We start from the raw sequence: 27,320 nt of genomic DNA, 5'->3' as shown, positions 1-27,320 counted from the left end.
TGGGTTTGGGGCTAGGGTTGTGCTGGGGCTAGGGTTGTGCTAGGGTTAGGGTTGTGCTACGGTTAGGGTTGTGCTACGGTTAGGGCTAGGGTTGTGCTAGGGCTAGGGTTGTGCTAGGGTTAGGGCTGGGGTTGGGATTTTTTTCAAAAGTAAGAAAAAAAGATGACGATATGGCGACTAGTGTTGAGAGCAAGTGCTCGCTACTTGAGTTTGCATTGGGTGCTCTGGTATGCATTGAGTATCGTGGGTATTTGAGTGACATGCTCGAGTCTCTGCCCCATATGCTTCGCGGCCAAAAAACTTTACGGAGATTGCCTGCCATGTACGAGCGATCCCCCGCATGGTTTTTTTTGGGTGTCTAATAACCGTGAAACATGCGGAGCAGGGACTCGAGCATGTCACTCGAGCACACGCTGCACATGGTGCATACCTGAGTACCCGATGCAAACTCAAGTAGCGAGCACTTGCGCTCAAGAATAATGACAACTTATTCAATATGATGACCTAATGTAAACAAATTCTGTGCCGTACCTCTGGGTTCAAAATGTTCACTATACACCTTAATAAAATCCTTGAGGGGTATAGTTTCCAAAATGGGGACACTTGTGGGGGAGCTCCACTGTTTAGGCACATCACGGGCTCTCCAAACGCGACATGGTGTCCGCTAACAAATTGAATGGAAAATTGGCTCAAATTGTTAGCGGACGCCATGTTGCGTTTGGAGAGCCCCTGTGTGGCCAAACATTGGAGCACCCCCACAAGTGACCCCATTTTGGAAACTAGACCCCCCAAGGCACCTATCTAGATGCATAGTGAGCACTTGGAACCCCCAGGTGCTTCACAAATTGATTCGTAAATATGAAAAAGTGAAAAAAAAAACACTTTTTCATTTTTATGAATCAATTTGTGAAGCACCTGGGGGTTCCAAGTGCTCACTATGCATCTAGAAAGGTGCCTTGGGGGGTCTAGTTTCCAAAATGGGGTCACTTGTGGGGGAGCTCCAAAGCTTGGGCACAGAGGGGCTCTCCAAACGCAAAGTGGTGTCCGCTAACAATTTGAGCCGATTTTCCATTCAATTTGTTAGCGGATATCATGTTGCATTTGGAGAGTCCCTGTGTGCCCAAACATTAGAGCTCCCCCACAAGTGACCCCATTTTGGAAACTAGACCCCCCAAGGCACCTATCTAGATGCATAGTGAGCACTTGGAACCCCTAGGTGCTTCACAAATTGATTCGTAAAAATGAAAAAGTGTTTTTTTTTTCACTTTTTCATTTTTACGAATCAATTTGTGAAGCACCTGGGGGTTCCAAGTGCTCACTATGCATCTAGAAAGGTGCCTTGGGTGGTCTAGTTTTCAAAATGGGGTCACTTGTGGGGGAGCTCCAAAGTTTGGACACACAGGGGCTCTCCAAACACAACATGACATCTGCTAATTATTCAAGCAAATTTTACAATCAAAAAGTCAAATGTCGCTCCTTCCCTTCCGAGCCCTGCCGTGCGCCCAAACAGTGTTTTTTCCCCAAATATTGGGTATCTGCGTGCCCAGGGGAAATTGCACAACACGTTTTGGGGTCCATTTTTTCTTGTTACCCCTGTGAAAATAAAAAAAATTGGGTCTAAAGTAACATTTTTGTGAAAAAAGTTAAATGTTAATTTTTTTCTTCCACATTCAAAAAATTCCTGTGAAGCACCTGAAGGGTTAATAAAGTTCTTGAATGGGGTTTTGAGCACCTTGAGGAGTGCAGTTTTTAGAATGGTGTCACTTTTGGGTATTTTCTGTCATAAAGACCTCTCAATGTGACTTCAAATGTGATGTGGTCCCTAAAAAAATGGTTTTGTAAATTTTGTTGGAAAAATGAGAAATCGCTGGTCAACTTTTAACCCTTATAGCTCCCTAACAAAAAAAAATTTTGGTTCCAAAATTGCGCTGATGTAAAGTAGACATGTGGGAAATGTTATTTATTAACTCTTTTGTGTGACATATCGCTCTGATTTCAGGGCTTAAAAATTCAAATTTTGAAAATTGCTAAATTTTCAAAATTTTCGCCAAATTTCCATTTTTTTCACAAATAAACGCAAGTGATATCGAAGAAATTTTTCCACAATCATGACGTACAATATGTCACGAAAAAACAGTCTTAGAATCAGGGGGATCCGTTTAAGCGTTCCAGAGTAATTACCTCATAAAGTGACAGTGGTCAGAATTGTAAAAATTGGCATGTTCATTAATGTGCAAACCACCCTCGGGGCTTAAGGGGTTAAGCATTAAGCATGTTATCTTCAGCACAGCCTGTTGCCGCTTGGCCATGGCAGTGCTTCAGTGCTGTCAGCAGCTGCTATGGGGCTCTTGAGCGGGGAGAAAGGTTAGCCCTCAGAATCAAATCCTCTGGTGGGCACAATGTTTTTCAATCTAAAACAGCTTCTCAGTGGGAGTAGTATTTCACCACAGCAATATTCTATAGCTCTGTGAAAGGACTGGCATAGAGGGAAACCGTATCTACCCTGGCTGTCATTTCTCAGTCACCAGGTTCCGCCCATTGTCACACATGACCATGCCTGGCTGTATGTTCAGCGGTGAGAGCCACAGATCAGGCTGCTGTGTTACAGCTTTCAACAACTCTGCAGCGCTGGGCGGTTTGTCAATTAAACATTAAGCATGTTATCTTCAGCACAGCCTGTTGCTGCTTGGCCATGGCAGTGCTGCAGTGCTGTCAGCTTGTGACTAATGTGGTCATTTCAAAGATGGAGGAGGAGGTGCGTGAGCTGAACAATGGGATTACATTATTGTTAAATTGGTGACGCTGTTTTTTATACTAAAGAAAGACCCTATTGTTTTGTTTTTTTTACGTTTTTTTTTAAGACAATTGTCATTTTAACATTTTACAACCTTAGCTGGCAATGTGGTGTGTGACACATGATCAGACATTTCCTGTTTTATTTATGATGGAGGGACTCTGAACGTCATAAAGCCTATTTTTATAGGGACATCAGATGGCCCTTACTATTCTTAAAAGGCCAGCAGTCGGCCCTAGCTATTGTTAGAGAGCCATCAGCCGGCTGTGCTTTGTTGTTCCCATTATTAACAAGTGGGTCTCCTATACTGTTTTTGCGCATCAAGTGATTGCAAGGGCTGCAAAAAATTTGGACGCAACCCAATACCCCTTTGAAGAGACATAGAGGAGCGTCTCAGTAAAAAAAATGTTCCCTTTATAAAGGAGCGGGACTCCTATAAGTGATAATGCCCATGCTGTGACTGCAAGGGCTGCCAAAATTTGGAGGCACTTCAATGCCCCTTGGAAGAGATGTGGAGAAGGGCCTCATAAAAAAATGTTCCCATTAGAAAGGAGCGGGCCTCCTACACATGTAATGCCCATACACTAAGTGTATGGGCTGACAATCATTTACCCCTGGGGGGTATACATGAACATACTGTATCAAAAATTTTTTTTACGGGCATCATAAACACCCTTTAAAAAATTAGGTGGGTGTTGCATCATGGACCACAGTCACCCTGGTGGTATGGTGGTGGAGGATGAGGAGAAGGAGGAGGACAAGAGCAAATAGCCAAAATCAGGAAGCGTATACCCATGTGTGGGTGTGAAAAGGTGCATGGGAATGCACCTCTCAAGAAAAGACACTGGATTGGAGTTTATGTTACACTGCTATCATTCGGTGGTGTTGAGAATTCTGGCCCAATCCAGCCCTTGTTCATTTTTATAAGAGTCAGCCTGACAGAAATTTCAGTTGACAGGCGGATGGGCTTATCAGTTATAATTCCATCAGCGGCACTAAAATCCCGCTCTGACAAAACGCTGGTGGCAGGGCAGGACAAGACCTCCAAGACATAGAGAGCCAGTTCATTCCACGTATCCAGCTTGGATAACCAATAATTATAAGGCACAGAGGAATCACGGAGGACGTTGGTACGGTTGGCAAGGTACTCCCTCATCATCTTCCCAAACTTTGCACTCCTTGTGAGAGTATCCCGCGCCTCAGGGCCTGTCCAATGGGAGGGTATGAGAAAACTCTCCCAGAACTTTGACAGTGCTCTCCTGCCTCTGCTGGACTTGAAGTTGTGTCTCTCTCGCCTGTACTCCTTGGTTGTCCAACGAAGTGTGCCCTCTGCCAGCAGCATTTTCAGATGGGAATTTTCTTAATAGATCCGCAACAAGAGCCTTCTGGTACAGCACCATTTTTGTAGACCTGTCCGCCTCAGGAACAAGAGATATAAAGTTCTCTGTAGCGTGGGTCTAGAAGTGTCACCAACCTGTGATGGCTGTCACCCAAAATTTTGAGAACGCGAGGGTTATGGGAAAGGCAGCGTAACATAAACTCGGCCATGCGTGCCAGACTACTAACAGGCAAGACTTCCTTGTCCTCACCAAGAGGATGACTGACCTTGCTCTCCTCCTCCTCTCTGTCCTCAGGCCATCCATGCTGAACAGACAGTATGACAGTTGTGCAGGTAGTACTGTCTGTAGTAAATGAAACTAGCTACTGTCCTTTCTCCTCCTCCTCTTCCTCATTGTTACCCAATCCACGTTGGGATGAGATGAGGCTTGGCTGTGTGTAATCACCCTGTATGGTTCCTTGCTCCATCTCATCGTGCTCCGCCTGCAGTGCATCCTCTTTGATTGTGAGCAGAGAGCGTTTCAGAAGACAGAGAAGCGGGATGGTGATGCTAATTATGGAATCATTGCCACTTACAATCTTGGTGGAGTCCTCAAAGTTTTGGAGGATGGTACATATGTCTGACATCCATGTCCACTCCTGAGGTCTTATGTGTGGAGTCTGAACTGAATACCGACAGCCTTGTTGATGCTGGTACTCAACAACTGCCCTCTTCTGCTCACAAATCCTTCCCAACGTCTGCAGTGTAGAGTTCCAATGCGTGGGGACATCACACACCAGTCTGTGAGCCGGAAGCTGCAAATGCTGCTGAAACACTGCAAGGGCGGCGGAAGCTGTAGCTGACTTTCTAAAATGGGCACACAGACGGCATACTTTAACAAACAGATCCAGCAGCTAGGTAGGTTTTGAGAAATCGCTGAACCACAAGGTTAAGCACATGTGCCGGGCATGGTACATGTGTGAGCTCGCCTCGCCTCAGAGCTGCCACCAGGTTCCGACTATTGTCACACACGACCATGCCTGACTGTAGGGTCAGCGGTGTGAGCCTCAGATCTTCCTGCTCTTTCATAGCTATCCACAACTCTTCAGCATTGTGTGGTTTGTCACCTAAGCATATTAGCTTCAGCACAGCCTGTTGCCGCTTGGCCAAGGAAGTGCTGCTTTTCTTCCAACTTGTGACTGATGTGGTCATTTTGGAGATGGAGGCTGAAGAGGAGGAGGAGGCTGAGGAGGATGAGGTGCAGGAGTTGTAGACTGTGGGGGCAACCCTGATTGACCTAGGGCCCGCAATCCTTGGAATCGGGAGGATGTGATCTGTCCCAAGGTCCGACTGGGTCCCGTCTTCCACTATGTTAACCCAGCGTACCATCAGCAAGATGTACCATCCCTGCCCACAAGCACTTGTCCATGTGTCCGTGGTAAGGTGGATTTTACCGGTAACTGCGTTGTTGAGAGAACGGCAAATGTTTCGGAACACGTGCTTGTGTAATGCGGGGATGGCACACCGGGAGAAATAGTGGCGGCTGGGGTCTGAGTACCGAGGGACGGTCGCCGCCATCGGGTTGTGGAATGCTTCCGTCTCCTCGAGCCTAAAAGGCAACATTTTGAGCGCAAGCAGTCGTGAAATGTGAGAATTTAATAGTGTGGCCTGTGGGGCGTTGGCTGCATATTTGCACTTGCGTTCCAAGGACTGGGGTATGGACAACACAACGCTGCACTAGGACAAGGACATGGACTTGCTTCCTGATGCTGCTACTTGAGAGTGTGCAACGACACGTGCGGGGCAGGAGGCATCTTTGCATGCACCATGGACAGGGGATTGGCTTTGACTTGCATCCACAACAGCGGAAAAAGCAATGGTGCCACCCGCAGACACTGTTCCTGGACCCTGGGGTTTGGCCCACAAAGTCGGGTGCTTCGCTGTCATGTGTCTGATCATGCTGGTGGTGGTCAGGCTGTTCGTTTTGCCACCACTGCTGATGATGACCTGGCAGGTGGTGCAAATGGCCTTTTTGGGGTTATCGGTAGAGTCTTTAAAAAACAGACTCAGGAAGACCTAACAGTTGTACTGGCAACTTCCTCCATGTTGGTGTTACGGGGAGTGGTTGCCTACCTTCTGTCTGCGGCCACTGCACTGCTTCTTCCTGCCTGTTGGGGTGCTCTGCCTCCTTCCCCCTGTGTGCTGCTGTCCTCCCTCTACATGTCCTCCTGCCATGTTGGGTCAGTTACAATATCGTCCACCACCTCGTCTTCCACTTCCGCACCCAGTCCTCCTCCTGACTTTCTGGCAATTATGTCTCATCATCATCCACCTTGTGTGACACTCTCCCACCGTTGCCTTCGTGTGACTGTAGCTGCTCAAATATTTGGGCATTGCTACACGTGATCTCCTCTTGACCCGCTTCATGTGGACCGGGCGAGAAGCCTGAATTTATAAATGGAAAAGTGAACAGCTCTTCAGAGTGTCCAAGTGTGGGATCAGTTGTCTCTGGGTACTCGGCATGGTGGGAGGAAGGAGGATCAGGGTGAGAAATATGCGGTCCAGACGCACGGCTACTGAGATTTGATTGTGTGGAAGACAGGGTGGTGGTGGTAGTGGCTAAGTGACTGGAAGCATTATCCGCTATCCAACCAACAACCATTTGACACTGCTCTGGATTCAATAGTGGTGTGCTGCAGTCCCCTATAAATTTGGACAGGAAGGTCAGGCGAGAAGATGTGGGTGTTTGTTGTGGCACAATTTCGGCTTGCCCACGGTCTTGTCCTCGGCCTCTGCATGCACCATTACCATCACATCCGTTCCCCGTCCCTTGCCACATGCCTTGCCCATTTTAAATGGAGGACAGTATCTTCCATGCTCACTACAAATGACTGAGGTTGGAGCGAACTTATATGTGAGACGTTTGACGAAGAAAACAGTTTTAAATACCTGGCCTGTAGGTAAGTAGTTTGAACAGCTAACTGCTGTGAATTGCTTCACTGACACACTGAAATTTTTTTTTAATGGAGGTCAGAAATGGCAGTATTTTCTGAAAACGTATATGTAATCCGTGTGACGGAGAAAACACAGTTTTAGATACCTGGCCTGTAGGTAACTATTTTGAACAGCAAACTGCTTTGAATTGCTTCACTGACACACTGAAAATTTATTTTAATGGAGACCAGAAATGGAAGTATTTTCTGAAATCGTATATGTGATCAGTTTGACGCAGAACATAGTTTTAAATATCTGGCCTGTAGGTAACTATTTTGAACAGCAATCTGGTGTCAATTGCTTCACTGACACACTGAAAGAAATTTTTACTGGAGGCCAGAAATGACAGTATTTTCTGAAAACGTATATGTGATCCGTGTGACGAAGAAAACACAGTTTTAAACACCTGGCCTGTAGGTAACTGTTTTGAACAGCAAACCAGTGTCAAAAACTTTGCTTATACACTGAAAAAAAATTGAATGCAGCCCAGAAATGGCAGTATTTTCTGAAAACGTATATGTGATCCGTGTGATGGACAAACCACAGTTTTAAATAGCTGGATTTTTAGCGCTGTAATATGGAAAGGACCTGACTGTATTCTGCAGTGCCAACAAGCAAATGGCGCAGAAAAACGGTGTTCTCTGGATTGTTTTTTAAGCAAATTATGAGGATTAAGATGCAAAAAAAAATATTCCTGGCCCCTGAGACCTGGGCCTATTTCTAGAAATATAACAGCAGCAGAAGGCAGAACTGGAATAGAGCCTCTTGTCCTATGTGCACTGCAGTCTGTTATATACCCTGCCTGCCTATATACACTGCCTGCCTGATATCTCTGCAAATGGATTAGTTAGTCCTCAAAAGGACTGTTTGTTAAGATGGATATGTGTAATGTACGGTTTTTCTCCCTACACTACCTAATACACGATTAAATCTCTCCCTGACACAGCAGCAGCTCTCCCTACACTGTCTGATCCGGAGTGACTTTGATGAGCATGGCGGCGCCAGGTCTTATATAGACCTGATGACGCTGTGTGGCCAGCCAATCACTGTAATGCCCACAACCAACATGGCTATGGCATTACAGTGCATGGCAGGCAATACCTGCATGTTCATTGGCTCTCTAAAGAGCACCAAACATGCAGGGAAGGGACCCGAGTTCCTGCCCAAGCAACCCAGAAATACTCGCCGAGAGCCGAGTTTGTCGAGCACCATGATGCTCAGGCAAGTACCGAGTAGTGGCGAGTGCGTTCGCTCATCACTAGTCATGTGTGATAATGGACGGAACCTGGTGATGGAGAAATGACAGCCGGAGTAAATGTGGTTTCACTCTATGCCAGTCATTTCACCAAGCTAAAGATTATGGCTGTGGTGAAATACAACTCCCACTGAGAAGCAGTTTCAAACTGAAAAACATTGGGCCCACCAGAGGATTTGATTCTGAGGGCTCACCTTTCTCCCCCGCTCAAGAGCCCCATAGCTGCTGCTAAGTTTGCGCTATCATGAACACTCCTCATGGAGAAGCCAGGGCTCACCCGAGGATTTTTTGGTGGGATTGTCCAACCCTTCCGAGAAACAGTCCTGGCTAAGAAAAGTGTGTGGAACGGTTCCCGGACACTCTATATCTGCTTTTTTACTGAGGTGGAAACTCATGCAAATACAGGGAGAACGTACAAAATCCTTGCAGATGTTGTCCTTGCTGGGATTTGAACCCAGGATCCCAGCACTGCTAGGCTACAGTGCTAACTACTGAGCCAATGTGCTACCGTTCACCCTGTGATATTTAACAGTCTGAAGAAACTTACACCTACTGCCACTCTGTCTTCAGCTCCTTTGTCAGAAACGAATGTATTTGTGCATCTACTCAGTCTACCAAATAAAATTCTGGAGAAGGAAATTGGGGATGGCTTTGCTACTTGTACTGGGGGCAGTGCTAATACCATGGCGTCGTACCATAGCTCACTTGAAATATTCCAGGCTGGTAGTAGGCAAGCAGATTCCCACAGAAAAGTACCGGCAGTAATGTTCATGGACCCTTGCTGGTCGAAGGCGGAGACGATACCGGGAGAAATAGTGGCGGCTGGTGACCGAGGTTAGACACTCAGCCACCGCCACCATGAGGTAGTAATGTAGACAGCTTCCACCTCCACAAACCTAAAAGGCCACATTTCAAGTGCAAGCAGCTGCCCAGAAATATGGCAGTTTAGTATTGCTGCCTGCATGGCTGGCTTCATACTTGCGCTTGTATTCCAAGTAACAGAAAACTAAGCAGATGGTGGCCTCTATCATCATCATAGCCTTACCTCGGCACTATAAACTCTCCCAATGGAGAAGCCAGGACCCACCGGAGGAGTCTCCGGTTCTCTGGTGGGCCGGTCCAACCCCGCCGAGTGTTACGGATCCGGGTGGTGGAACCTCTGTGCTGCGATGCAAGGAGGGACCAGAGGGGCATAACTAAGTGCCAACTCGGACAGACCCTGGTCACACAGCGCCTTAGTCGACTCCGTGAACCAAGGAGGGACCAGGCAGGTGAACCAGGTGCCACTCTGGGACCGACCTCGTGTGAGAGCAGGCGACACCCACAGGTCAGGTGGCTGAGGCTGACAGGTACAGCGGATGAGCACAGCAGGTAGCTAGACGGGTTATCCGGGTAGGTAAACAGGCGGGCACGCCAGGTAGCCAGACAGGTGATCCGGGTAGACAAGGAGGCGGGCACAGCAGGTAACCTGATAGGTGATCCGAGTAGGCAAGCCGGCGGGCACAGCAGGTAGACAGGCTGGCAGGCACGGCTGATAGACAGGCTGGCAGGCACGGTTGATAGACAGGCTGGCGGGCACAGTTGATAGTCACGCAGGCGGGCATGGCTGATATACAGAATGGCGGGCACTGGAACCTGAGGGCTGAGGAGAGTGTTAGCACGCAAACAACAACCTAGCACAGGCACCTCCATTTTGGAGGAGGTGCTTTAAATAGGAGTGGTCCTCCGGCCATTGGCCGGGGACTCTATAGGATGGCATGCGTGGCGCCTTTAAGAGAGAGGGAGCGCGCGTGCGCCCTAAGCACAGTGCCCGGGAAGCTGCACGTGATGCACGCAACAGCAGCAGGGGAGCTGGAGGACTGCGGCAGTGAGGGGAACGGCGTCTCTTACCGGTAGGAGGCAGAGACACCAAATCTGCACCGAGAAGCAGCCCTGGCTAAGAAAAGTGTGTGGGAAGGTTTCTGGACACTCTATGACTGCATTTTTAATGTGGACTGGCTCCGTACCATCCCTGGCCACATTCACTTGTCCATGTGTTTGTGGTTAGGCGGTACTTTCCACCTATGTGCACTGGGGAGGGTACCGGTAATGTTGTGAGACCCGTGCTTGTGGTAGGCGGAGAAGACACCTGGAGAAATAGTGGCGGCTGGGAACCAAGTATGGACACCCGGCCTTTGCCATGAGGTTGTGGACAGCTTCCACCTCCACGAGCCTAAAAGGCCACATTTCAAGTGCAAGAAGCTACCCAAAAATCTGTCAGTTTAGTATTGTGGCCTGTGGGTGGCTGGCTGCATACTTGCCTTTGCACTCCAAATAACAGAAAACTAAGCAGATGGTGGCCTCAATCATCATCATGGCCTCACATCGGCACTATAAACTCTCCCGATGGAGAAGTCAGGCCCCACCGAAGGAGTCTCCAGTTCTCTGGTGGGCCCCTCCAACCCTGATGAGAAGCAGCCCTGGCTAAAAAAAAGTGTTTTGGAAGGTTCCTGGACACTCTATGGCTGCATTTTTAATGTGGACTGGCTCCGTACCGTCCCTGGCCACATTCACTTGTCAATGTGTTTGTGGTTAGGCGGTAATTCCCACCTATGTGCACTGGGGAGGGCTCAGTTGATCTGTGCTTGTGGGAGGAGGAGACGACACCTGGAGAAATAGTGGTGGCTGGGGACCGAGTATGGACACCCCGCCATCACCATGAGGTTGTGACCAGCTTCCGCCTCCACGAGCCTAAAAGGCCACATTTCAAGTGCAAGCAGCTGCCCAGAAATGTGGTAGTTTACTATTGCGACCTGTGGGTTGGTGGGTGGCTGGCTGCATTCTTGCATTTGCATTCCAAGGAATGGGGTATGGTCAACTCAATGCTGCAGTGGGACAGGAACATGGACGAGTTATTGTTGTAAGTCTGCAATGACAGGTGCATAGCGGGAGGCATCTTCGCATGTGCCAAGGATGACTTATGATGGGCACACTTTTCAGCAGTTACCTGGGAGTCAGAGATGGTTCCAGGGGTCTTCCCCATGCTGTTCCCCTGTCTTTCCAGCACTGTATGCATGTGCCTGATTATGTGTCACACACAACATGGACAGATAAGGTTGTAAAATGTTAAAATTATATTTCCCAGTGAATGTCTTGGTTGAAAGCAATGCAAGACTGCAAAAATGCATCAAAAACTCTAAGTATGAACATAGCCCAAGGTGTGAAGAAGCACTTTTGTTTTTGATTATTTATTTTGTCTTATATGGAAGTCATTACCCTGGAAAGGATGTTCCTTAACATATTTCCCAGGAAAATCCATTTTGGTTTTCTTTTTGTATGTTTTATTGTGAGTCTGTAAAAGTGGCGTAATACTCTGACAACGTTGTTGACAGAAGTGACCTGGGAGTCAGAAATGCTTCCAGGGGTCTTCCCCATGATTTTCCCATGTCATTTGAGCACTGTTCCCATCGATTTGGGCAATTTTTAGGCCCTCTGCAGACCGCCGGGGCGAGCTGTCGGAAAAATGTTTGAGTTTCCCATAGACTTACATTGGTCTAGTTACTCGGACTGAGCACTCGAGTATTCCAATTTGCACAGTATTTTAGTGCTTGCTCACCACTAGTACTAACCTGACATGACATGACTTTTGACCAGGGCTGCTAACTTCTTTTGTACTATTCCTGGGCAGCTTATCAAATAATCAAGGACAATCAATATTTTTTACAGCCACATTGTAAAACCATGATAAATTATTAAGATTATCCTGTGTAAATTACTGACAATACATTGCGACATTCGACATTAATGCAAAGTTCGAAACTTTTTTTTTCTTTTAAACATCTTTTTATTGAGAATTTTAGATAATAGGTAACAATGCAGAAAGGGAGAGGGGGGCAAAGGAGCATAGAATCAATATAAATCATTTTCAATAATGCAACCAGTTTTCATTTTGAAAGCACATCTAAGTCTAAAAATTATAATGCAATGGTGATGTGTTTGGTAGTCATAGAAAACAAACTGTTATAAACTATCTTAATGTAACACCTGCACATGGAACTGTCAGAGCAGCTACTGGTATACTGGGACTTACAGACACTAAAGCTCAGTTCACACGATGCGTATTTAATGCGTTTCCGTGGCGTTTTTGCAGTTGCGTAAACGCCGCGGAAACGCATTAAAAACGCATGGTAGAAGGGCAGCAATGTTCCCCAATTGAAATCCGCATGTGCTGTGCCCATGATGCGGATTTTTCTGCAGCGTAAACGCTGCGCTCAAAAATCCGCAGCATGTCAATTAATTTTGCGGAAAGGCGGTGTTTTCGCTGCCATTGACTTGCATTAGACCGCGCCAATTCCGCAAGACTGCATCTGTACTTGAGTTATTGGCGCGTTCTAATATGCGGATGGTACCCGGGTGTGGAGGAGAGGAGAGTCTGATCCACACCCAGGTATCATTAAAAAAGCTGTAAAACAAGAATAAAATAAAAAATAAATGTATTCTTACCTTCTGTCGGCCCGCGCACCGCTCCTGCTTGGTTCCCGGCACTTGCAGTGAGTTGTAGGACCTGCACTTACGTCAGAGTCATGTGACGGGTCACGTGACGCTGACGTCGGCAGATCTTTCAATTCAAAGTTGCCGGCGAGGGAGAACGGAGCAGGACACCGCGGGCCATCAGAGGGTAAAGTATACAGTATAGACCAAAAGTTTGGACACACCTTCTTATTTAAAGATTTTTCTGTATTTTCATGACTATGAAAATTGTACATTCACACTGAAGGCATCAAAACTATGAATTAACACACGTGGAATTATATACTTAACAAAAAAGTGTGAAACAACTGAAAATATGTCTTATATTCTAGGTTTTTCAAAGTAGCCACCTTTTGCTTTGATGACTGCTTTGCACACTCTTGGCATTCTCTTGATGAGCTTCAAGAGGTAGTCACTGGAAATGGTCTTCCAACAATCTTGAAGGAGTTCCCAGAGATGCTTAGCACTTGTTGGCCCTTTTGCCTTCACTCTGCGGTCCAGCTCACCCTAAACCATATCGATTGGGTTCAGGTCTGGTGACTGTGGAGGCCAGGTCATCTTGCGTAGCACCCCATCACTCTCCTTCTTGGTCAAATAGCCTGGAGGTGTGTTTGGGGTCATTGTCCTGTTGAAAAATAAGTGATGGTCCAACTAAACGCAAACCGGATGGAATAGCATGCCGCTGCAAGATGCTGTGGTAGCCATGCTGGTTCAGTATGCCTTCAATTTTGAATAAATCCCCAACAGTGTCACCAGCAAAGCACCCCCACACCATCACACCTCCTCCTCCATGCTTCATGGTGGGAACCAGGCAAGTAGAGTCCATCCGTTCACCTTTTCTGCGTCGCACAAAGACACGGTGGTTGGAACCAAAGATCTCAAATTTGGACTCATCAGACCAAAGCACAGATTTCCACTGGTCTAATGTCCATTCTTTGTGTTCTTTAGCCCAAACAAGTCTCTTCTGCTTGTTGCTTGTCCTTAGCAGTGGTTTCCTAGCAGCTATTTTACCATTAAGGTCTGCTGCACAAAGTCTCCTCTTAACAGTTGTTGAAGAGATGTGTCTGTTGCTAGAACTATGTGTGGCATTGACCTAGTCTCTCATCTGAGCTGCTGTTAACCTGCGATTTTTGAGGCTGGTGACTCGGATAAACTTATCCTCAGAAGCAGAGGTGACTCTTGGTCTTCCTTTCCTGGGGCGGTCCTCATATGAGCCAGTTTCTTTGTAGAGCTTGATGGTTTTTGCAACTGCACTTGGGGACACTTTCAAAGTTTTCCCAATTTTTCGCACTGACTGACCTTCATTTCTTAAAGTAATGATGACCACTCGTTTTTCTTTACTTAGCTGCTTTTTTCTTGCCATAATACGAATTCTAACAGTCTATTCAGTAGGACTATCAGCTGTGTATCCACCAGACTTCTGCACAACACAACTGATGGCCCCAACCCCATTTATAAGGCAAGAATCCCACTTATTAAACCTGACAGGGCACACCTGTGAAGTGAAAACCATTTCCGGTGACTACCTCTTGAAGCTTATCAAGAGAATGCCAAGAGTGTGCAAAGCAGTCATCAAAGCAAAAGTTGGCTACTTTGAAGAATCTAGAATATAAGACATATTTTCAGTTGTTTCACACTTATTTGTTAAATATATAATTTCACATGTGTTAATTCATAGTTTTGATGCCTTCAGTGTGAATGTACAATTTTCATAGTCATGAAAATACCGAAAAATCTTTAAATGAGAAGGTGTGTCCAAACTTTTGGTCTGTACTGTACATGTATTTTTTATTTTTACCACTCTCTCGGGTCACACTATATAAATCCATGCTGTTTACATGGATTTATTTAGTTCGACCTAGTTGTCAAGCACTTTCCAAGTGATGCTAAAATCGCCTGGAATGCGCTTGTCAATCCACATGTGGAAACACATGTGAATCCGCATGTATTCCGCAGGAAAAATGCATGCACAATCTGCATGCGTTTTTTCTGCCAGGGAGATGCAGAAATGATGCAGAAATTTTCTGCTTCATTTCTGCATCGTGTGCACATACCCTCAGAAGAGCTTTGCAGCTGCTGTTAAACAGGGACCTACAGACATTAATCGTTTTTTCCCTGAGCTGCAGTGGACTAAAATTCCCATGGACCCTTGTTTCAGTCAGATGACACAGCCTGGAAGGATAGGAGGGAGGAGGGACTTGGGAGAGGGGGCTGGAGAGAAAGTGAAAGTAAAACTAGAGAGGAAAGGGAGTGTGGCAGCTTGTTGTTGTGAAAGACGGAGCGCTGTGGCTTGTATCCCTCTAAAGAGCGGAGCTTTGCCTTCCCCTCTGATATACCCGCGCATCTGGAGAGAGCACGGCCCTGTCCCCCGGTGAAGCAAGTGACATCAAGGACTCGGAGAGTTCTGCCGGCACTCCCACCGTATAAAGGCCTGAATCCTGCCGCCCCCAGCTGATGTCCAGGGAAACATACAACCGGTTGGGACGCACCGTGAGTGCCCTTTTGAGACTTGTGGTTCTACCAGCGCCAGTTACAGTGAGTACACTACGCCCCAGACTTTTTACGTTAATGTTCATCTAAGTGCACCAATGATTATAAATTTGCATGCCAACATCCGCGGCAACTGGACCCCAACATTTGGACTGAGTTAATGCAAGAAAAGGGAAACCCTGCTACGTTATATTTGCAGGGTCGGGGAAGAATTAGGTTGTGATGTGTATATGATTTTTATAGAGCACCATTACCTGTATTGTATGTTGTTTCTTTAAATCCACCTCATTTCTGCTGCATAGCAATAAACCTGTTAAACTGTTTTACTCCTGTTCCGGGTGAGTGTGTACTGAGCAAAAGGCAGGGGCTTCCCGAATCAGTCCCTGGCAGAAGACAACAGTCCTTCTGCAGTCCTAGAGAGAGCTCCAATTAAGATTCGAGTGCAGGCACTGCGCCCTAGAGAGTTGAGACCCCCCATAACACCCAGCGTACCGTGGTAGCCCTGAAGGGGTGTTACAGTGGAGGCACTGCTGAGATCCAGAACTAAAACAGGAGTATTTGCTATGGAGACTTTAACAGAGCAAGAAGTGTATTTGTGGTGTGAAGAGATGGATGTTACAGCTAAACAAAGCATTGCAGTGAGTGGTGAGCTCTGTGATGCATCTGATGAAGAGATACTGAAAATAGTTAACCGACTCACTGAACTTGCCCACCCTAAAGTGGTCGACCGCAGGAAGGAAAAGGGGGGACAGTTACCCATAGCCCTGATCTCAACCGGGCAGATCTTGAGGAAAGAATACTTCCCATCCATGATAGCCGTGTCCCCAGAGTATGGTCGACAATGGAAGATCACTTGGCCTACTGAGTCCGAAGTTGAGACCCGGCAACAGGAATCAAACACTCAGCCTAGAAAGACTAGTATATGTCCGCCCTCTACTCCACTTAGAGCCAGTCCTGAAGAGACAGCGGCCCCTGCTGATGTGCTTATGACCGCTATGGAAAAGTTAGTCAGTCAGTTTGCAAAGATGCAGCCAGAAGGGAACTACCGTCGTCTAAGAACTTTCTCGGGTGCCCTCCCCACCCCTGCTGGAGAAAAAGGTTATGATACTTGGAGAGATGTCACTTTACTGTGCTTAGAAGAGTGGCAGTGCACTGATGACGTAAAGAAGCAGAGAATAGTAGAAAGTTTGAAGGGTAATGCTATGGAAGTGGTGCAGGCGGCTTGGCGGAGCAAGCCACTAGCAACTTATCAAGATTATATGAGTGCTTTAGAAGATGCTTTTGGATCCCCTGAAAATGCTACTGATTTACTCTATAAACTCTGTACCACCTACCAACTGCTAGATGAGAAGATGTCCAACTATCTATACCGACTAGATAAGCTGGTTCATAGAATAGTATCTAAAGGTGGAGTCAGCCCTAAAGAAGTTGATCAGTGTCGTCTGGAACAAGTGCTCAGAGGAACTCTCACGCATGATCCAATTGCCCAGCGGATGAGGTCTTGTGATAAAGAGAAGATTCCTGGTTCTTTTCATGAGTTGCTTAAGGAAGTTCGCAAGGAGGAGGTAATTTTGGCCGCAAGAGAGAAGACATCCCCTCGGGTGACTACTGTTGCCCTGAAGCCAGCAGCCGACTGCGGAGAGATGGAACTGTTGAAAGTCATCGAGAAACAGGGGGAGCAGATTACACAATTGTTAAGTGCTCAGGCCAAGACAATACAGCGGCTACAAAGTGCTGCAGAGGTAGCCGAGAAGCAAACCATGGCTTCAGGAAGAGAGAATGATGACCTGTGTAGAGTGGAGAGTAGGAAACCAGAAGGGTGCTTTGTCTGTGGGAGTCCAGGCCATATAGCTCGTCAGTGTCCAAAGAGGTGGAGCTCAAAGAACTCTTCACATTTTCCCCATCACCCTCAGAGGCAGTCGGGAAACGTGAAAGGGGGCCAGTAGAACCCCATACTGAGCCCCCATCAGCAACTAAGACCTACTCTACCTCCCCATCCAATAGTGCCTCATCGAAAACACTGCCTGAAGGGTTAGTGGGACCAGCCCCACATGTCCCTGCATATATCAATGGTCAACCTTGTTCTGTATTGCTGGATAGCAGATCTCAAGAGTCCATCATCTTCAAAGGATGGTATAAGAGATATTTATCCAATGTGCCTCTGAAACCGCTGTCTGGACTCGTGGTGTGGGGACTGAGTGAGCACAGCTATCCCCTACCGAGGATACGTGTCCGTGACACTACGATTCCCAGAGACTGTTGTTGGAGTGGATAAAGAGATACCCATCATAGCGCTAATCTGCCCGGAGGCAGAGGCAGATGATAGACCAACACCTGTCATAGTGGGAACAAATGCCAACATCTTCCGTACGTTAGCTCAGTGGTGTCGTGAAGTTGGGGGAGAAAATTACTCGCAGACCCTATCCATCCTCCCAGTCTGTCTGGAAGCCTATGTGAGGACGGAGGAGGAGAAGAGGGAACTGCTGCCTGAAAGCTTTGACCCTTGTTTTGAAGGAAGTGAGCTGAAAGGAGAAGAGAGGAGGCTAGTCATCGACGGCATGATGATGCGGGGGGCGGCTTTCTCTTTAGGCGAATGGGACATGGGCCTTGCCCAAGGAGTAGAGCATCGCATTCGGTTGAAAGATCAAAAGAGTTTCCGAGAGAGATCCCGAAGATTGGCCCCGGCGGATATCGAAGATGTTAGGCAGCATCTACGCGGTATGTTAGACACAGGAGTCATCATAGAGTCTAGTAGCCCCTATGCTTCCCCCATCGTGATAGCTTGGAAGAAAAATGGAGCTATTCGGATGTGTGTGGATTATCGTACCTTGAACAAACGTATGGTTCCTGACCAGTACACAGTGCCCCGAATGGATGAAGCTCTAGATTGCCTGCAAGGGAGCCAATGATTTTCTGTGTTAGATCTCCGGAGTGGCTACTATCAGATACCCATGTCAAAGGAAGATCAAGAGAAGACCGCTTTTATCTGCCCCATTGGGTTCTTCGAGTTTCAGAGACTGCCTCAAGGACTGACAGGTGCTCCGGCCACTTTTCAGAGATGTATGGACCAAGTAGTGGGGGACATGCACTTACATGAGGTCTTGGTTTATCTAGATGATCTGATTGTTTTTGGGAAGACTCTGGAAGAACACAACCAGCGGTTGTTCAAGGTGCTGGATCGGTTGAAGGAGGCTGGGTTGAAGTTGTCCCTTGATAAGTGCCGGATTTGCCAGACGACTGTGAAATATGTGGGGCACATAGTCAGCAGAGAAGGAATTTCCACCGACCCCGCCAAAGTGGAGGCTGTGGTAAACTGGCCTAAGCCCACCAAGCTGAGGGAGCTTAGGTCCTTTTTAGGATTTTGTGGATACTACCGAAGATTTGTACCCCAGTACTCTCGGATTGCGAAGCCGTTAACTGCCCTTACCCAGGGGTATCCCCCTTCCGGCAGGACAACCCACCCCTCAAGGTCAGGAAAGAGAGACTACTTCCGAGTTAATGAACTTTTTGGGAAAAGATGGACACCCTTTTACGACGAGGCATTCGAGAAACTGAAGTCATGTTTGACCCAAACTCCAGTGTTGGCCTATGCAGACCCCAGTAAACCATATGTGTTACATATAGATACTTCTCTCGATGGACTAGGAGGGATTCTCTATCAGGACCATGATGACTGTCTGCGTCCCGTTTACTACATTAGTCGAGGATTGACTCCCAGTGAACGCAACTACCCAGCTCACAAACTAGAGTTTCTGGCTCTGAAATGGGCTGTAATGGGCTGTAGTGGACACGCTGCATGACTACCTCTATGGGGTACACTTCGTGGTTCATACTGACAACAATCCATTAACCTACGTGAGAACCACAGCAAAACTGGATGCCACGGGGTACCGGTGGCTTGCCGCACTCTCTCTGTATGATTTCAGCTTAAAATATCGACCAGGGATCAGTAACATTGATGCAGACACACTCTCTCGCCTGCCTAGTGAACCCTTAAATGAGGAAGAAGAAGGAGGATGGATAGAGGTCCCTGCCCCTGAGGTGAAGACTCTGTGCCATAGACATCAAACTGATGCCCTCCCTATGCAGTGCTGTGCTAAATTCTTAGGAGCATCTAGTGAAGCGCTCCCGTTGTCGTACTGCTGAGTGACAAATGTAACCCCAGACTCTCTCCCTCAACTGACTCATAATCAAGTCAGAATGGCGCAGCAGGAGGATCAGTCAGTGGGGGTAGTTCGATAGTGGGTGAAGAGGGGCTGGAGGCCCGAAAAGAATGCATTAAGAACAGAGGAGTCTGTCCTGCTGACTCGGCAGCTAGAGTCACTAGTAGAAAGAAATGGACTACTATACCGGGAGGCAAAGGGCCAGAAGGGAGGAGTTCGCAGACAGCTGGTGTTACCCACCCGATTTCAGAAGATGGTCATGAAGTCCCTGCATGATGACCATGGACCTCTTGGCATCGAAAAGACCACGAGTCTTGTGGTCGACCGATTTTACTGGCCTCTCATGGAAGCGGATATTGTAGAATACTGCAAATCATGCTCCCGGTGTGTGTTGAGAAAAACCTTGCCTTTGAGAACAGCCCCCCTTGTGAACATTACCAGTGATGGCCCACTTGAACTAGTGTGAATTGATTTCCTCTCCATTGAGCCTGATGAAAGCAATGTCAGTAATGTGTTAGTGGTCACTGACCATTTCACCCGATATGCCCAGGCCTACCCCACTAAAGATCAAAGGGCAATTTCTGTGGAAAAAACATTATGGGAGAAGTTCTTCGTACATTACGGGCTGCCTGCCCGCATCCATACCGATCAAGGAAGAGATTTCGAAAGTAGACTAATCAAGGAGCTATGCCCTCTCTGTGGGATCAAGAAATCCAGAACCACACCATATCACCCCCCAAGGGGATCCTCAACCTGAGAGATTCAATCGTACCTCTGAACATGTTAGGCACTTTAGATCCCAGGAAGAAGGGACACTGGAGCAGGTATGTGAGCCAGTTGGTTCATGCCTGCAATTGCACCACAAATGAGTCAACTGGATTCTCTCCTTATTTCCTCATGTTTGGAAGAAAAGCCCGACTACCAGTGGATATTAGTTTTGGGACATCCATTGACTGTTCTAATGGGAAGACCTACTTAAAATATGTGTCCCAGCTGAAAGAAGATTTGACAAAAGCTTACAGATTGGCAGAGCAGGCCTCTGGTCGGTCAGGGAAGCGCAATAAGACTCGCTACGACTGTAGGGTTCGAGAACAAGTTTTACTGCCTGGAGAAAGAGTTCTTATCCAACTTCTGGGCCTTCCTGGGAAGCACAAGCTTGCTGATCGGTGGTGTCCTTACCCTTACGTGGTGATGAAGAAGTTGACCGGTGTCCCGGCCTACAGAGTGAAGCCCGAGAAAGGGGGCAGAGCTGTTAAAACCTATCATTGACACCATCTGTTGCCTGTGGGAAAAAACATCCCTTTACCCCCATTGGCAACTCAAGGAGGTCATACAACTCTTCTGTGCAATAGGAGAAGTCGAAGGTGCAAAAAACCACCCCAGACTGGAGTTGCCTCAGGAGGAAGTGACAGCGAGTCTGGGGATGAATGGGGACCTGACGGTCAATGGAGCTACAGGTGGACCGAGGACCCATGCCCCATGGGCATAGACCCTGAAAACGAGACCCCTGAAGTAGAAACAAAGAACAGGGACATTTGTCAGGAGGCGAGTGCACCCTGCCCACAATTGGGGGAAGGTTCAGAAGAGGGACATTTATTGAATGAAGAGATCCACCTGGAGGAGCCCGTTCTTGAGAGACAAGAGTCGGGGGCTGAGGAGGGGGGCCCCTCAGTACACACTCGTCCCAAGCGGGCCACTAGGCCACCCATGATGTTGACCTATGATAGAATGGGACATACCACTGAGGTCCCCAGGTTGATACACCCTAATTCAAATTCTGTTTGGCCTTATTTCCCGATATCTTCCATGTGTCCAGGAGGTGGTTTGTATGCATGTAAATTTGGTGTTAGTCAGGATGCCTTAACCCCCATTCATGTTTCAGGTGGTGAGTCCTCATGTCGTGATGGGACACTTTCAATGACTCACCAGGGGGAGAATGTAACACCTGCACATGGAACTGTCAGAGCAGCTACTGGTATACTGGGACTTACAGACACTAAGAAGAGCTTTGCAACTGCTGTTAAACAGGGACCTACAGACATTAATCATTTTTTCATTGAGCTGCAGTGTACTACAATTCCCATGGACCCTTGTTTCAGTCAGATGACACAGCCTGGAAGGATAGGAGGGAGGAGGGACTTGGGGGAGGGGCTGGAGAGAAAGTGAAAGTAAAACTAGAGAGGAAAGGGAGTGTGGCAGCTTGTTGTTGTGAAAGACGGAGCGCTGTGGACTTGTATCCCTTTAAAGAGCAGAGCGTTGCTGTCCCCTCTGATATACCCGCGCATCTGGAGAGAGCGCGGCCCTGTCACCCGATGAAGCAAGTGACATCAAGGACTCGGAGAGTTCTGCCGGCACTCCCACCGTATAAAGGCCTGAATCCTGCCGCCCCCAGCTGGTGTCCAGGGAAACATACAACCAGTAGAGACGCACCGTGAGTGCCCTTTTGAGACTTGTGGTTTTACCAGCGAAGGTTGCAGTGAGTACACTTCGCCTCAGACTTTTTACGTTAATGTTCATCTAAGTACACCAACGGTTATAAATTTGCGCGCCAACATCCGCGGCAACTGGGCCCCAACATTTGGACTGAGTTAATACAAGAAAAGGGAAACCCTGCTACGTTATATTTGCAGGGTCGGGGAAGAATTAGGTTGTGATGTGTATATGATTTTTATAGAGCACCGTTACCTGTATTGTATGTTGTTTCTTTAAATCCACCTCATTTCTGCTGCCTAGCAATAAACCTGTTAAACTGTTTTACTCCTGTTCTGGGTGAGTGTGTACTGAGCTAAAGGCAGGGGCTTCCCGAATCAGTCCCTGGCAAAAGATAACAGTCCTTCTGCAGTCGTAGAGAGAGCTCCAATCAAGATTCGGGTGGAGGCACTGTGCCCTAGAGAGGTGAGACCCCCCATAACACCCAGCGTACCGTGGTAGTCCTGAAGGGGTGTTACATTAAGAGAGAAAATGATCTTGAAAAGAGATTCGAGTAGTAGGGGGGAGTTTATGAATATGGTGTAGAGAGAAGGGGGAAAAACAAGGGAGGGGGTAGTGAGAGGTGAAGGAAGATACTTAGTCCAAGAAATCCAAATTTTTATTTTTAATATTTTATATTCTAGAAAAGCTGTTGTGCCAGGGAAGCCCGATTTCTACAAATCGCTTATGGTTTTTCATCTCCCAACTTGCCAGCTCTTCCAGTCTATATATCTGTTCCACTTTTGCTTTCCAGTGTAAGATGGTTGGAGCATCCATAGAGAGGGCACAATGGCTCTCGCGAAGGCCAGAAGTTGTATCAAGAGAATTTGCTTATTTTTGGACAAATCTTCTGGGAACAAATGTAGCAGACAAATTTCTGGGAAAGTAGGCAGTTGTAGGTGAAGAATCTTGTTTACTAAGTGGATGATTTCTGCCCAATAGGGCTTATTTTTTTTGGCAGTTCAGCCACATATGTATCAGAGAGCCCTCTACTGTAGAGCATCTCCAGCTGTTGGGCTGGGTTCCTCATTGAATTTGTGCAGCTTTGCCAGATTCATATGCCATCTGGTAAGAATTTTGTAACCGTTCTCTTGTAATCTAATGCATCGGGATACCAGTTTTGGGGCAAGTAATAATTTTTTTCATTTCAGATGGGGAGAAAACCCTGCCTAGATCTGATTCCCATTTGGTTATGAAGGGAAGTTTTTCTAGGGAATCCTAGGAGGTTAATTGTTTGTATAGTTTTGCTAAGGTTTTTGGTGGGTTTGTTAGAGCTATGACAGTTTCAAAGTCTGTTATATCCCTATTTAAATTAGGTGATTTCCAAATGAGTTTAAGTTTAAGGGAGAAAGTGTGGAAGAGAAGTGGGTTAATCATGGCCGAGCCCATAAGTTTGGCTAATTCTTCTCTGGAAGGACTGTATCCTTTATCGAGTATGTCTTGTAGAAGTGTTGTAGAGCTACCTATAGTACTATGGATTGTAGCAATTTGTGTTGTTGAGGAGGAGAGAAGTATGTCTCTAATTTGCAGGAGGGGGGATGGGTAAGGAGAGTAGAGTTGTCTGATGTGCGTTTGAGACCATATTTTGTATGTCGTAGTTGTGAATGGGTTTTTGAACATGCAAATTTTTTTGTTATGATGTGCAGGAAATATGACTTGTCTGAATGGGAGTTTAATGTTCTCTTCCTCTATTTTGATCCAGGATTTATATGATGGGCGTCTAATCCAATCAAGGATTCTTTGAAGATGGATGGCATGCTAAAATCGATTGGAAAGCGCTTGTCAACCCGCATGCGGAAATGCATGTGAAGAACGCTTCACATAGAATCATAGAATCATAGAATGGTAGAGTTGGAAGGGACCTCCTGGATCATCTGGTCCAACCCCCTGCTCAAAGGAGGATTCACTAAATCATCTCAGACAGATGTCTGTCCAGCCTCTCTTTGAAGACGTCCATTGAAGGGGAACTCACCACCTCTCGTGGCAGCCTGTTCCACTCATTAATCACCCTAACTGTCAAAAAGTTTTTTCTAATATCTAATCTGTGTCTCCTCCCATTTAGTTTCATCCCATTGCTTCTAGTCTTTCCTTGTGCAAATGAGAATAAAGATGATCCTTCTACAATGTGACAGCCCTTGAGATATTTGTAGACAGCTATTAAGTCTCCTCTCAGTCTTCTTTTTTGCAAGCTAAACATTCCCAAATCCTGCAACTGTTCCTCATAGGACATGGTTTGCAGACCAGTCACCATTCTGGTCGCTCTTCTCTGAACTTGCTCCAGTTTGTCTATGTCTTTTTTAAAATGTGGTGCCCAAAACTGTACACAGTATTCCAGATGAGGTCTGACCAAAGAAGAGTAAAGACCGATAATGACTTCACGTGATCTAGACTGTATGCTTCTGTTAATACATCCCAGAATTGTATTTGCCTTTTTTGCTGCTGCATCACACTGTTGACTCATGTTCAGTCTATGATCTATTAGTATACCTAAGTCTTTTTCACATGTACTGTTGCTTAGCTCTATTCCTCCCATTCTGTATATGCTTTTTTCATTTTTATTGCCCAGATGTAGTACTTTGCATTTTTCCCTGTTAAAAACCATTCTGTTGGTTGCTGCCCACTGCTCCAGTTTATTTAGGTCTTTTTGAAACCTCTCTCTCTCTTCTCTAGTATTAGCTATCCCTCCTAGCTTTGTGTCATCAGTAAATTTAATCAGTTCACCCTCAATTCCTTCATCTAAATCATTGATAAAGATGTTGAACAATACAGTTCCCAGGACCGAGCCCTGTGGTACCCCACTTGAGACATTCATCCAGCTGGATGTGAAGCCATTTACAACCACCCTTTGAGTCCGATCACTAAGCCAGTTATGAATCCACCTAACAGTTGCCTGGTCCATTGCATACTTGGTCATTTTTTCAATAAGGATGGTGTGAGATACTTTGTCAAATGCTTTGCTGAAGTCAAGATATACTATATCTACAGCATTTCCCTGATCCACCCAGTCAGTGATTCTGTCATAGAAGGAAATTAAGTTAGTCTGACATGACTTGTTAGTTACAAACCCATGCTGACTCTGGTTAATCACTTCATTCTTATCCATGTACTTACATGCATGTTGTTTAATAATTTGTTCAAAGATCTTTCCTGGTATAGAAGTCAGACTCACCGGCCTATAGTTCCCTGGCAGGAAAAACGCATGTCCCTGGCAGGAAAAACGCATGTACAATCCGCATGTACAATCCGCATGCATTTTTTCTGCCAGTTGAGATGCAGAAACGCTCAGGAAAAATCCGGAGCATTTCTGCATCGTAGGCACATAGCCTAAATAACCAAAAACAAAAATACTCCTCCACACCTTGGGCTTTGTTCATAAGTAGCATTTTTTATGCATTTTTGCACTTTTGTATTGCTTTCAACCGTGACAAATGCATTCTCCGCGAAATGTCATTTTAACATTTTACAACCTTATCTGGCCATGTGCTGTGTGACACATGCATACAGTGCTGAAAAGACATGGGGACAGCATGGGGAAGACCCATGGAAGCATCTCTGACACCCATGTCACTGCCTAAAAGTGTGCCCATCAGAAGTGATCCTTGCTGCATTAGAAGATGCAGACTTGCAACTATCCCCGTCCAAGTCCTTGTCCCAGGGCAGTGTTCAATTGTACCTTCCCCATTCCTTGCAATGCAAGCGCAAATATGCAGCCAACCACCCACCCCCAGGCTGCAATTCTATACTGCTAGCTTGCACTTGAAATGGGGCCTTTTAGTTTGGAGGCGGCTGAAGCTGGCCACTACCTCATGGCTGCGTCAGCGGCGAGGTCTCCATACTCAGTCCCCAGCCGCCACTATTTGTCCTGGGAACCTTCTCCACACTTTTATTAGCCTGGCCTGCTTTAGGGCAGCATTGGACGAGCCCACCAGACAACAAGAGACTCCTCCGGTGGGCACTGGCTTCTCCATCAGGGGAGTTGAGAGTGCCAAGGTGAGGAGCATGATGATGATGATAGAAATAAGAATCTGCTTTGTTTTCTTGGAATGCAAGCATAAGTGTGCAGCCTGCCACCCACCCACCACCAGGCTGCAATACCATACTGCTAGCTTGCTTGCACTTGAAATGAGGCATTTTAGGCTTGTGGAGGCAGACGCCGGCCACCATGTCATGGCTGTGTCAGCAGCCTGGTATCCATACTCAGTCCCCAGCCGCCCGGCGGCAGGGTGTCCACACTTGGTCCCCAGCCGCCAATGGGCGGCCGGGTGTCAATACTAGATCCCCAGCCACCCCTATTTGTCCCGGTGTGCCTTATACACAAGCGCGCACACCAAAACATTACCTGCGCCCTCCCTAGTGCATTTAGTGGGAAGGACAGCCTATTCCGCTTTAGTGTGTGCACGCCAACCCCCTGTTCATGGCACATGCAAAGATGCCTCCCGCCCTGCACCTGTTGTTGCAGACTAGCAACTAACCCTGTTCAAGTCCTTATCCAAGGGCAGTGTTCAATTGTACCTCCCCCATTCCTTGCAATGCAACTGCAAGTATGCAGCCTGCCACCCACCCACCCCAGGCTGCAATACCATACTGCTTGCTTGCTTGCACTTGAAATTGGGCCTTTTAGGCATGTGGAGGAAAAATCTGGCCACCACATCATGGCTGTGTCGGCGGCCTGGTATCCAGACTCAGTCCCCAGCCCCCATTTGTCCCAGTGTGCCTTATACACAAGCGCGCATACCAAATCATTACCTGTGCCCTTCCCAGTGCATTTAGTGGGAAGGACAGCCTAACCACAAACACGTGGACAAGTGAATGTGGCCAGGGATGATACATCTCACTGACGCCTTCACACTGGGTTAATATTGTGGAAGCCGGGACAAAGTTGGACACTGGGATGCAACACGTTCTCCAGACATAGAGGATTGCGGGTTCTGGGTCAATCAGGCTTCAACACAAAGTTCAGAAGGTAAACACCTAGTGTTGAGCAAGCAAGCTCGACACTGCTCGTTACTCGCCCGAGCATCTCACTACTCGGGATGTTCGGCGAGCACCCGAGCATTTCCGGGTTACTCGGGCTGGAGCTCGGGTCTCCGCCCTGCACGTTTGGCACTCTTTACAGAGCCAATGAACATGCAGGGATTGCCAGCCACTCACTGTAATGCCGCAGCCATGTTGTTTGTGGGCATTATAGTGATTGGCTGGCCACACAGCGTCACCCGAGTATTTAAAACCGGGCGCCGCCATCTTGGACACAGTCGCTCCGGATCAGACAGTGTAGAGAGGGTGTTGCTGAGTTAGGGAGAAATATATAGTGCGAAATAGTTAGTGTAG

At 47.1% G+C, this 27,320-nt stretch overlaps 1 pseudogene; it reads left to right on the top strand.

The window, feature by feature from the left end:
• The window catches only part of LOC141154986 (cytochrome P450 2G1-like), a 103,951-nt pseudogene that overhangs the window by 55,795 nt on the left and 20,836 nt on the right, over window positions 1-27,320 (top strand).

This window comes from Phyllobates terribilis, unplaced genomic scaffold (genome assembly GCF_046119375.1).
Source record: "Phyllobates terribilis strain yellow unplaced genomic scaffold, ASM4611937v1 Scaffold_7__3_contigs__length_470593459, whole genome shotgun sequence".
NCBI classification, from domain to species: Eukaryota; Metazoa; Chordata; class Amphibia; order Anura; family Dendrobatidae; genus Phyllobates; species Phyllobates terribilis.
This window is presented reverse-complemented; position numbering and strand designations above follow the sequence as displayed.